Below are 12,715 nucleotides of genomic sequence, written 5' to 3'. Positions count from 1 at the left end.
AACTCACTACTGTAATGGTCCAGGTTACAAAGTGGCTCAGTGACTCGTGTTTGCATCTCAATGTGAAAAAACTTTGCATGTTCTTCACAAAGAGGGCAACAGATGCTACTGAACCAGATGTCTATGTGTCAGGGGAGAATCTCCAGGTGTTATCTGATTTTAAGTACCTTGGCATCATACTTGATTCCAGCCTCTCTTTTAAAAAGCATACAAAAAAGGTCATTCAGACCTAGCTAATTTCCAATTATACAAAATTGTTTCAGTACAGAGGTAGCAAAACTGTACTTCAAATCTATGATACTCCCCCACTTAACATACTGCTTGACTAGTTGGGCCCAAGCTTGCTGTCCAACATTAAAACCTATTCAGTCTGTCTACAAACAGCCTCTCAAAGTGCTTGATAGGAAGCCCAATAGCCATCATCACTGTTACATCCTCAGAAAGCATGAGCTCCTGAGTTGGGAAAATCTTGTGCAATACACAGATGCATGTCTTGTATTCAAGATCCTAAATGGCCTGGCTCCCCCTCCACTGAGTATTTTTTTAAACAGAAAACCCAAACACATGGCAGCAGATCCACAAGGTCTGCCATGAGAGGTGACTGTATAGTTCCCTTAAGGAAAAGCACCTTTAGTAAATCCGCTTTCTCTGTGAGAGCTTCCCATGTCTGGAATACACTGCCATCAGACACACATAACTGCACCACCTATCACACTTTCACAAAAAGTATGAAGACATGGCTAAAGGTCAATCAGATTTGTGAACATAATCCCTAGCTGTGTATCGCCACTTTCCATGTTGTCTGTGTGTGGTGTGGAAACACTGTTGCTTTTATGAATTTTGTCTTGCTGCTTTTTGTTCTATGTTGCTCTGTCTGTATGCTACGTCTTGCTTGTCCTATGTTGCTCTGTGTGTGCTCACTGCTTAATGATTGTCAATATTGTAATTGTTTTTAATAACCTGCCCAGGGACTGCAGTTGAAAATTAGCCGGCTGGCTAAAACCGGCACTTTTACCGAAACGTTGATTAATGTGCACTGTCCCTGTAAAAATATTAATAAACTCAATATTATATAAAGCATGTCAATGAGAAAAGCACTGTGCATGTTTTAATCTTGATCTCAATGTTTGTTGTTGATAATTAGTTAAAGTTTATCAAAATGTTATTTCTATTAAAATAGCCCTTTTTGTCTTCAGGGGTTGGATCAGCTTTAATATTGCTGGTTGTGGCTTCCATCATTGTACATGTCTGCATCATTTCCAATCCACCATATATATATTTTTAAAAATATATACAGTACCAATCAAAAGTTTGGACACACCTACTCATTCAAGGTTTTTTCTTAATTTTTACAATTTTCTACATTGTAGAATAATAGTGGAGACATCAAAACTATGAAATAACACATTGAATCATGATGTAACCAAAAAATAGTTTATATTTTAGATTCTTCAACATAGCCATCCTTTGCTTTGATGACAGCTTTGCACACACTTGGCATTCTCTCAACCAGCTTCACCTGGGAAGCTTTTCCAACTGTCTTGAAGGACAGTTGGAACACTTGCTGAACACTTGCTGGCTGCTTTTCCTTCACTCTGCAGTCCAACTGATCCCATCTCAATTGGGTTGAGGTCGGGTGATTGTGGAGACCAGGTCATCTGATGCAGCACTCCATCACTCTCCTTGGTCAAATAGCCCTTACACAGCCTGGAGGTGTGTTGGGTCATTGTCCTGTTGAAAAACAAATGAAAATCCCACTAAGTGCAAACCAGATGGGGTGGTGTATCGCTGCAGAATGCTGTGGTAGCCATGCTGGTTAAGTCTGCCTTGAATTCTAAATACATCACTGACAGTGTCACCAGCAAAGCACCATCACACCTCCTCCATGCTTCACAGTGGGAACCACACATGCAGAGATCAAACGTTCATCTACTCTGCATCTCACAAAGACAGCGGTTGGAACCAAAATTCTCAAATTTGGTCTCATCAGACCAGAGGTAAGTCTGGGTTTTCCTTTCCTCTCCTCATGAGAGCCAGTTTCCTCATAGCACTTGATAGTTTTTCGACTGCACTTGAAGAAACATTCAAAGTTCTTGAAATTCTCTGTATTGACTGGCCTTCATGTCTTAAAGTAATGATGAACTATCATTTTTATTTGCTAATTTGAGCAAAGACTTGGTTTTTTACCAAATAGGGCTATCTTCTGTATACCAGCCCTACCTTGTCACAACACAACTGATTGGCTCAAATGCATTAAGAAGGAAAGAAATTCAACAAATTAACTTTTAAGAAGGTACACCTGTTAATTTAAATGCATTCCAGGCGACTACCTCATGAAGCTGTTTGAGAGAATTCCAACAATGTGCAAAGCTGTCAATGCAAAGGATGGCTACTTTGAAGAATCTGAAATATAAATATATTTTGATTTGTTTGAAACTTATTTTGGTTTCTACATGATTCCATATGTGTCATTTTGTGGTTTTGAAGTCTTCACTATTATTCTGTAATTTAGAAAATAGTAAAAAAATAAATAAAAAAAACCTGTGAGTGAGTAGGTGTATCCAAACTGTTGACTGTTACTGTATATAAAATATATATATTTTTTAAATATATTTTCCTTTCTTATTTTCCCCTAACCTTACCACCCCTAGCCTAATTGGAGTAAACCAATGGGCAACATACACTATACATTTTACGGACACAATAGTTATCTTTTGTTTGTTTTTAGTCCCATCCTTCAGCTCCACTCAACCCCTCCCGTCTATCTCTGAACACCATCAAGTTTGGATTTCTATTTGCCATATATTTTTCAACTGTGCTGTGATGTTTCACAAAAGTTCTGAACCTTTTTGTTCTCATAGATTCTACATATTACAAATGATATAAAATCGTTTTTGCAAAGATAATTATACTATTGATCATTTGACAATTACTTTTAAAATCACCCAGCAGAAGCCCTTTTTAGAAAGGAGAACGTCTAATCTTTTAGGGTATTGATGAGAAATGGACCACCTGTATTCACAAATAATAAGTGCTTTGTTGAGTTGTAAATTCAGGACTGTTGTTGCCTCAACTGTCATACAGTTAAAGTCGGAAACTTACATACACCTTAGCCAAATACATTTAAACTCAGTTTTTCACAATTCCTGAAATTTTATCCTAGTAAAAAATGCCCTGTTTTAGGTCAGTTAGGATCACCACTTTATTTTAAGAATGTGAAATGTCAGAATAATATTAGAGAGAACGATTTATTTCAGCTTTTATTTCTTTCATCACATTACCAGTGGGTCAGAACTTTACAAACATTCAATTAGTATTTGGTAGCATTGCTTTTAAATTGTATAACTTGTGTCAAACATTTCAGGTAGCCTTCCACAAGCTTCCCACAATAAGTTGGATGAATTTTGTCCCATTCTTCCTGACAGAGCTGGTGTAACTGAGTCAGGTTTGTAGGCCTCCTTGCTCGCACACGCTTTTTCAGTTCTGCCCACACATTTTCTGTGGGATTGAGGTTAGGACGTTGTGATGGCCACTCCAATACCTGGACTTTGTTATCCTTGAGCCATTTTGCCACAACTTTGGAAGTATGCTTGGGGTCATTGTCAATTTGGAAGACCCATTTGCGACGAAGCTTTAACCTCCTGACTGATGTCTTGAGATGTTGCTTCAATATATCCACAATTTCCCTACCTCATGATGCCATCTATTTTGTGAAGTGCACCAGTCCCTCCTGCAGCAGAGCACCCCCACAACATGATGCTGCCACCCCCGTGCTTCATGGTTGTGATGGTGTTCTTTGGCTTGCAAGCCTCCCCTTAATTTCCTCCAAACATAACGATGGTCATTATTGCCAAACAGTTCTATTTTTGTTTCATCAGACCAGAGGACATTTCTCCAAAAATTATGATCTTTGTCCTATGTGCAGTTGCAAACTGCAATCTGGCTTTTTTATGGCGGTTTTGGAGCAGTGGCTTCTTCCTTGCTGAGTAGCCTTTCAGGTTATGTCGATATAGGACTTGTTTTACTGTGGATATAGATACCTTTGTACCTGTTTCCTCCAGCATCTTCTTTCGCACCAAAGTACGTTCATCTCTAGGAGACAGAACACACCTCTTTCCTGAGCGATATGACAGTTGCGTGGTCCCATGGTGTTTATACTTGCATACTATTGTTTGTACAGGTGAACGTGGTACCTTCAATTGACTCAAATGATGTCAATTAGCCTATCAGAAGCTTCTAAAGCAATTACATAATTTTCTGGAATTTTCCCAGCTGTTTATTGGCACAGTCAACAAACACCTTCTGGAATTGTGATACAGTGAATTATAAGTGAAATAATCTCTAAACAATTGTTGGAAAAATTACTTGTGTCATGCACAAAGTAGATGTCCTAAACGACTTGCCAAACCTATAGTTTGTTAACAAGAAATTAGTGGAGTGGTTGAAAAACAAGTGTTAATATCTCCAGCCTAAGTGTATTTAAACTTCTGACTTCAACTGTATCTATGTGTATAGGAAATCAGAACCACATGAATTGTATTGTAGTTCATTTATCAAATAATCTGCCATTCAGATACTGTATTACCAAATAAAAGTCTTATAAAACCATCTGTATGTAGTGGTTTTCAAATGAATGTGTAAATGATGCATTGTTTGTGTGGTATTGATGTATGTTACCTGTCCAGTGAATCGAACACATTCTGTAATACTTTCACATCAATGTCGCTGAAGCATTACAGACGTGTCCAACCTGAGCTGTCCAAACTGGTCACCTGGAGTCGACTGTAACACACCGGCCCATTTTCTTCCTTGAGGCCCCCACACCGGCCCTCTAGACCAACCGGCTATTTTTTCCTTGAGACCCCGGTATTAGCCAGATAATGATAATTCTCCACAAAAAAACATACCCACGAGGCTGGAAATGGACTAGCCCATGCCAGATGGCCACCACCCCTGGCATATTGAATGAGGTAACAATGAGTTAGGCCTACACATACACAGATCTTTGTAGTCTTTCCCGCTCTTTGCCTTCCGTTGATGAGCATGTGCTCATGCAGCCACTTATTGGAGATTGTTATGTAAGTTTGGAAGTTAAAATAAGCCTGTATATGTGTGTAACTGGTTAAAGGAACCAATTACTTTGTGTTTAGAGTACATCTCCTGTCTGGCCCTAGTTATATGTTAGCACATTCCACGAAAATGTCCAGGCCATCATGAACATTCATTTATTTGGGATTTATTTACGATGTTCTGGCCATGTAACGGCGTTCTTCGTTTGTCGAAAGAGAGTCGGACCGAAATGCAGCGTGTTGGTTACTCATGTTTTTAATAGAACAAATGACGATACACGAAATAACTTAGAAATACAAAAAACAACAAACGGAACGTGAAAAAACCTATACAGCCTGTCTGGTGAACACTAACACAGAGACAGGAACAATCACCCACGAAATACAAAGTGAAACCCAGGCTACCTAAATACGGTTCCCAATCAGAGACAACGAGAATCACCTGACTCACCTGATTGAGAACCGCCTCAGGCAGCCAAACCTATGCAACACCCCTACTCAGCCGCAATCCCAATAACTAAAAAACCCCACTACGAAATACAACAATATAAACCCATGTCACACCCTGGCCTGACCAACTAATTAACGAAAACACAAAATACTAAAACCAAGGCGTGACAGGCCAGTCAATAACTATGCCATTTAAAAACAATCTGTAGACAGTGTTAGCCATGTGACTGTAAAATGATGATGCCTCTTCTAAAAAAAATATTGAGTAAGCAGCCATGGCCAACATTTTGGTTTCAATTGTGAATTAGGTCCACAAGAATCATCCTTTCATGATTTAAATAACATCTGACATTTCATTTGTGTTGCTCTCTAGAGCTGGTCTAGACCTTGTTATCTCTCTATTCCAGACGTGATTCCAGCCTTCAGACATCTCCTTGACAACAAAGCCATGACAACAAACAGGGCAAACAGGATCTGTCTCTGCCAATCAAACACAGAAAGCAGAAAGCTGGTAGAGACAGTACACAAAGCCATTATTTCACTGCTGTGCAGGATTACTAAATGTTCCATGGCATTCTAATGTACCCCAACCATCGTACCACACATGCACCTGCACAGCTTTGTCATAATAGCTTCAGTGCGGTGCATAGGGGCATAACAATTCAAATCAGGTCCAGTTAGATATCATCATGGAGCGACCTTTAATTTGTAAGTCATCACACTTAGTCACCCATGGAGAAGTTATTGCATGCACCAGTGGTTCAAGTAATTTCTCTATACTAAATCTATATTCGGTAAAGATTGGGAGTTGGTGGATTTCAGGGGACAACTGATAAAGACAGAATGAGGATGTCTGACAGGGCTGTCTGAGAGTGATATATGTGGGCTGAAATGGGTTTCTGTATATATTACACAACATTGTAGTGTACAGTGTATCATGTATCAGAACGGTGTTTCATGCTGTCAGCATGGAACATGTTCTCTAGCTTTGTAGTTAACATAATGGTGCACAGTGTGAGAACAGCTATAATAGAAATCAAGTGTACAAAACACGCACGCACACACACACACACACACACACACACACACACACACACACACACACACACACACACACACACACACACACACACACACACACACACACACACACACACACACACACACACACACACACACACACACACACACAGACAGTTCTATGGCAGATTACAAAGAGACTCACAGATGGCAGTGAGAGAAAGTGTTATGCAGAGAGAGGTGTGTTGGAACACTTTTTTATTGCATTCTCTTCTGACAAACTTTCTCTGACTACAGCAGATTACTGGCAGACAATATTCACAATCCCTTCATAATGAGCATATTCTTTATTGAAGTCCAACTATATGTGAATTGTGACGATGTAAATCATGCCAAGTCCTGACTTTTTTTGGACATTGCCGGTAGTCCATGTGCACAAAGTGCTATGCAACCACAAGATGTCAGTCAAGTCAAACCCAGCAGCTTGCATAGGGAGAGAGCGAGAGAGCGAGAGACAGAGAGACAGAGAGAGACAGAGAGAGAGAGAGAGAGAGAGAGAGAGAGAGAAAAAAAGAGAGAGCAGTGTAATGTGAGCCATTCAAATCAAATTTTATTTGTCACATACACATGGTTAGCAGATGTAAATGCGAGTGTAGAGAAATGCTTGCGCTTCTAGTTCCGACAGTGTAGTCGTATCAAACAAGTAATCGAACAAATTCACAACGGCTACCTTATACAAACAATGTAAGGGGATGGAATAAAAATGGAATAAAAATATATACATGCGTGATGGCCGTGTGGCATAGGCAAGATGTAATAGATGGTTTAAATACAGTATATACATATGAGATGAGTAATGTAGGATATGTAAACCTTATTAAAGTGGCATTATTTAAAGTGACGAGTGAAACCTTTATTAAATCCATTTTTTAAAGTGGCCAGGGATTTGAGTCTATATGTTGGCAGCAGCTTCTATATGTTTGTGATGGCTGTTTAACAGTCTGATGGCCTTGAGATAGAAGTTATTTTTCAGTCTCTCGGTCCCAGCTTTGATGCACCTGTACTGACCTCGCCTTCTGGATGATAGCGAGGTGAACAGGCAGAGGCTCGGGTGTTTGTTGTCCTTGATGATTTTTTTGCCCTTCCTGTGACATCAGATGCTGAAGGTGTCCTGGAGGGCAGGCAGTTTGTCACGGACAAACTGAAATGGTCCACGCAGGCAGACAGCGTGGTGAAGAAGGCGCAATAGCACCTCTTCAACGTGAGAAGGCTGAAGAAATTTGGCTTGTCACCTTAAACCCTGCACAACGCAGGGTTTCCTATGGCCGGAGAACAGTGGGAAAATGTGATACTTTATTTAATCTAAATTGTATGAAATGGATTCTGATACTGAGCAGGTCATGGAAACAGCTGTCCCTGAATAATAGTACTGGACTGGCCTTTGCGAACACTGGAAAAAAAGGCTTTGAAACCTCATAACCGTCGTAGTTGCACCCCCCTTTGCCCTCAGAATAGCCTCAATTAATCGGGGCATAGACTCTACAAGGCGTTGAAAGCGTTCCACAGGGATGCTGGCCCATGTTGACTCCAATTCTTCCCTCAGTTGTGTCAAGTTGGCTGGATGTATTTTGGGTGGTGGACCATTCTTGATATACATAGGAAACTGTTGAGAATCAAAGACCCAGTAAAGTTGTAGTTCTTGAAACAAACCGGTGCGCCTGGCACCTACTACTTTTCTTGCCCATTCACCCTCTGAATGGCACATATACACAATCCATGTCTAAAGACTTAAAAATCATTCTTTAACCTGTCTCCTTGTCAGGCTGGTGGGTGTAGCTGGTGTAGAAAGTCAGGCGCAGGAGAGCAGAGATGAGTGAAACAACGCACTTTACTCGACAGCACAAAGTAAACAATTTACAAAGTGCAAAAAGAACGGTTGCCACAAAACATGGGTGATAAACAGTACCCGGTACAAACCAACCGGAACATTCCGACCTGAACAAATAACAATCACACACAAAGACGTGGGGGAAACAGAGGGTTAAATACATGACCAGTAATTGGGAAAATGAAAACCAGGTGTGTGGAAAAATTTGACAAAATAAATGGAAAATGAAAAATGGATCGGCGATCCAGTGACGTCGACTGCTGAACACCACCCGAACAAGGAGAGGCATCAACTTCGGCCGAAGTCGTGACACTCCTCCCCTTCATCTAGACTGATTGAAGTCGGTTTAACAAGTGACATCAATAAGGGATCATAGCTTTCACCTGGATTCACCTGGTCAGTCTATGTAATGGAAAGGGCAGGTGTTCTTAAAGTTTTGTATACTCAGTGTATGTCTGATGACACAGTTTAACTCTCTGGAGGGGGATAATTGACTCCTCAGATAATTGCCTGTTGAATTATTTATTTTGGCACCATGAGGCGTTCATAAGGCCCAGCTACATTTCCAAACCTTCTACAGTTAGAGGGAACATTAAAGAGAGAAATTAACTCCTTTACAGCTATACTTTATGACCTATTTGGTGCTACTGTATGGCTCAGCCTAATGGTGCTATGGCTCTGCCTAATGGTGCTATGGCTCAGCGTAATGGTGCTATGGCTCAGCCTAATTGCTGTGGAATGGGGTGGAAAATTGCTTTAGTATCGCCTTGTTTGGCTCCAAATAAAGCAATTTTCAAGTGATAATTATTCACACAATTTAACTCATTAAGTTAAGGAAAGGCGTGCAGAGAATGTGACATTTGTGCGATGCATTCAACATCTTTAACATCTTTTATTTATTTATACCCAAGACTTGTTCCAACACCTTCCTGTTGCTTGCTGATTGTTTGGATGTGGGACCACAGCTAGCTGCACAAGGTCTCTGTGTGAAGCGTGTTCTAAGTTGCACTTCTTGGCTGATTCTGATTCTGTTGGAGATGGAGAGTGGAGTTTCATTCCACATAATTTCTCTAATTAATCTACAGAGGCTTTAATTAGCCTGTCTATCTCATGACAGAACTAGGTGTGCAGTGCTCTTGAACTTGGATCTGTAGCTAAGTGTCTTAACTCAGACTGGGCTAATTTGTTTTTAGCAGGAAAGCTGTGTCTCTGAGCTCAGTTATGTCCGGATCAAGATCAACTTAAATCTGCAGTTGTTGAACTTGAATTTATCAGTCACTCACTTCCTGGTTTGAGTTAAATAGGGAGTGGGTGTGTCAGTAAGGGCAGAAACATAGAGATAGAGGACTTCAGTGCCCAAAACCCTATTTTAGCAGGGCAGCGCCATTGAGGACTTTCAACATTTTGAAGTAGATAACTAGGTAGGACTTCCTATGGATTAGGGAAGGATCACATAATTACATCCAGGTCAACAGGAGGGATCAGCCAATGAATTATACTTTTGAGCAAATAGTCCATAACTGAATTTTCATTTAATGTGTTTTTCTGTACATTTACCTTAAGCCATCCCGTTACATACGGTGCAATTTTGTGCCTTCAGAAAGTATTCACACTCCTTGACTTTTTCCACATTTTGTTTTGTTACAGCCTGAATTTAAAATGGATCAAAGTTAGATTTTTTTGTCACTGGCCTACACAAATTTCATAATTGCAAAGTTGGAATTATGTTTTTCAGAATTGCACCCAAAAACTATATTTTGGTATTTGTTTCATTAGTCGATTGTTGACATACTCCCAAAATGTTTTGCTTGTCAGCCACAGTAGCGGTGCGTGGGTAAAATCACCGGGGAAGCCAATCCTGGGAAAAAAACATATTACATCCTATGTGTTGTGATAATAGCATTGTTTGCGCTATAACCTGTTAGTTCATTTGTCTTGACACTGTAATATATAGGCCTAAGGCCGAGACAATAAGTGGACACAGTGGCAGAATATATTCAAATTTCATTACAAAACCGGAGAGCAACATCTATCCGGTGAAGTCCACAAAACATATTGCATGCAACACAGTTACATTATGATCAAGCAAGGTAATGTTTCAGAAATGTTCAGATGCCCTAAAAAACTATTGATTTAGAACCATGGAGAGTTACCGCAAGTCGAAATGAAAACAGGGTCTGCTTCCACTATTGCAGCACCTTTTCAACTTCAACATTTCAACATAATCTAATCAACTATGCTTAGTCTAATACAGTGATAACTAAAAGATGCCCACAACGATTTTGTCTACATATGATGTGGCTGCCCATGAGTAACGGATGTGAAATGGCTAGCTTAGTTAGCGGTGCTCACTAAATAGCGTTTCAATCGGTGATGTCACTTGCTCTGAGACCTTGAAGTAGTAGTTCCCCTTGCAGAGGAGCGAATGGTAACGACGCTTCGTGGGTGACTGTTGTTGTTGTGTGCAGAGGGTCCTTGGTTCACGCCTGGGTATGGGCGAGGGGGCGGTTTAAAGTTATACTGTTACACATGGTACTGATTTATTGGTGTGTGTGTGTGCAAGCGTGCAAGTAGAAAAAATATTTTGACTCAACCTACTTGTAGAGAAACGCCATTGCCATCCTCCTCCTTCATGCTGCTTAAACAGTCTATGACTCTGTCATACAGTACACATGTTTAGTTTTTGTTGTCCAAGGCAACCTGGCTAAAATACTTGCTTGCTAGCCTAACTTCCTACGACAGGCCAGCTAGTTAACATTAGCATACTACATCTAGTTCCATCCTACATGAACTTCCATCCTCTCAGGCCAGGGTCACAATATATGAGTATATGGTTGGATGAGAATTGACGTTATAATTATTGGCCAGTATAGAGAACTATGGAAAACCACAAGTTTTGGGGAGAGGACACTGGTTAGATCTTATCTGTCGAAAATATATCAGTTTGTCTCTGTAGATGGTTTGTCCTCTGACAAATCAACAGTACATTTCGGTGTTCCTCAAGGCTCCGTTCTAGGACCACTATTGTTTTCACTATATATTTTACCTCTTGGTGATGTCATTCGGAAACATAATGTTAACTTTCACTGCTATGCAGATGACACAAAGCTATACATTTTGTGGAAACATGGTGAAGCCCCAAAATTGCCCTCCCTGGAAGCCTGTGTTTCAGACATAAGGAAGTGGATGGCGGCAAATGTTCTTCTTTTAAACTCGGACAAAACAGAGATACTAGTTCTAAGTCCCAAGAAACAAGAGATCTTCTGTTGAATATGACAATTAATCTCGATGGTTGTACAGTCGTCTCAAATAAAACTGTGAAGGGCCTCGGCGTTACTCTGGACCCTGATCTCTCTTTTGACGAACATATCAAGACTGTTTCAAGGACAGCAGCTTTTTTCTATCTACATAACATAGGAAAAATCAGCAACTTTCTGTCCAAAAATGATGCAGAAAAATGTATCCATGCTTTTGTCACTTCTAGGTTAGACTACTGCAATGCTCTACTTTCTGGCTACCCGGATAAAGTAACAAATAAACTTCAGTATGTGCTAAACACGGCTGCTAGAATCTTGACTAGAACAAACATTTTTATCATATTACTCCAGTGCTAGCCTCTGGTTTCCTGTTAAGGCTAGGGCTGATTTCAAGGTTTTACTGCTAACCTACAAAGCATTACATGGGCTTGCTCCTACCTATCTTTCTGATTTGTTCCTGCCGTACATACCTACACATACGGTACGGTCACAAGACGTAGGCCTCCTTACTGTCCCTAGAATTTCTAAGCAAACAGCTGGAGGCAGGGATTTCTCCTATAGAGCTCCATTTTTATTTAATGGTCTGCCTATCCATGTGAGAGACACAGACTCGGTCTCAAACTTTAAGTCTTTATTGAAGACTCATCTCTTCAGTAGGTCCTATGATTGAGTGTAGTCTGGCCCAGGAGTGTGAAGGTGAACAGAAAGGCACTGGAGCAACGAGTCGCCCTTGCTGTGTCTGCCTGGCCGGTTCCCCTTAACCCACTGGGATTTTCTGCCTTAAACCCTATTACAGGGGCTGAGTCACTGGCTTACTGGTGCTCTTCCATGCCGTCCCTAGGAGGGGTGCACCACTTGAGCGGGTTGAGTCACTGACATGATCTCCCTGTCCAGGTTGCCCCCCCCCCCCTTCGGTTCGTGTCGTGGGGGAGATCTTCGTGGGCTATACTCTGCCTTGTCTCAGGATAGTAAGTTGGTGGTTGAAGATATCCCTCTAGGGGTGTGGGGGCTGTGCTTTGGCAAAGTGGGTG

This window comes from Oncorhynchus masou, chromosome 11, assembly GCF_036934945.1.
Source record: "Oncorhynchus masou masou isolate Uvic2021 chromosome 11, UVic_Omas_1.1, whole genome shotgun sequence".
NCBI lineage: Eukaryota > Metazoa > Chordata > Actinopteri > Salmoniformes > Salmonidae > Oncorhynchus > Oncorhynchus masou.
Note: the sequence above shows the minus strand (reverse complement) of the source record.